Source organism: Sinocyclocheilus grahami, unplaced genomic scaffold (assembly GCF_001515645.1).
Source record: "Sinocyclocheilus grahami isolate Dianchi unplaced genomic scaffold, SAMN03320097.WGS_v1.1 scaffold2116.1, whole genome shotgun sequence".
NCBI classification, from domain to species: Eukaryota; Metazoa; Chordata; class Actinopteri; order Cypriniformes; family Cyprinidae; genus Sinocyclocheilus; species Sinocyclocheilus grahami.
Window position 1 is genome coordinate 90,062 of NW_015507295.1, and position 1,132 is coordinate 91,193.

Here is a 1,132-nt window from a genome sequence, read left to right on the forward strand (position 1 = left end):
TGGCGAGCTGAAGATGCGATCGCTCGTGTATCGTCTGCTGCTCTTCCACTGAAATCTGAGCAATACGAGAGGAACGGACACTATCAGGGATTTTTCGTCTGGAGCGTCCTTCCTCTCCAAACACTTTCTAAACACAAACGGGATTGAGGTGAATCATTTTGTTCTTGGGGTTTGTTGTTTCCGCTCTTCATGAAGAGCAGCGGTTTACTTCCTACTGTATGATTTCTGGTTATTTATTGTAAAAACAACAACAATATTATATCTATATATTCTAATCACAGTGGCTGCATTAAGTAGTTATTTCAAGTATGTATGTTTTAATTTTTCTTGTTTTTTATCCTTTCCAATGTGGATATGTGTTTTTTTTAAATGTGAGATAAACTGGCAATATTTTTGAACTATTGAAGTATTTAAAAGTGAAACAATGTGATCAGATTTCAGCCGAGTGTTTCTCTTTGCCAAAGCTGCTGTACAGATGAAGCTGAGTGATCGTGTGCTCTGAAGATCTTCAAGGGCTCAGATAGATGTGCTAGTTTTGGACACACTGGACGGCTTTATTATGATCATGTTTGATTTATGAGCCGATGTGACACTTTGAGGCTCAGAAACCTTTGAATAATAATTGAGAATATTGATTATACCACACACGCAAACACAATTGTAATTCTGAGTTTATAGTAAAATTAAAGAGGAAAAATCAGTGTCAGCGGAGTTGTTTTTCTCTTTATGAATGTTTGAACCCTGACATGTTTGTAGTCCTGTGGAGAAAATCATATTTCACCTCAAAATCAGTGCATGACGATTAGTTTCTGTTCTCGTGACTGTGATGTGAGATGTCTGGTGTCTGGACGTCTTCATGATTCAGTACATGTTTTATATGTCTTGGTTTTGGGGTGGAATATGAGATGACCCGAGGCTTTTCATCACGTGACTTCAGAAGGAGCTCAGATCTCATCTCAACTCTAATGAAACTCTATTGGTTTGCATCCTCAGAGCAGCTTGAACATTCATCTAAACATCTGCTTTTGTGTTCAACAGAATGAAGTCACACAGAACCACACGAGGTGAGTAAACCTTATTAGTAAAGATTTTTAGATCAAGTTTAGATCAAGTTTAGATCAAGTTTATGTCC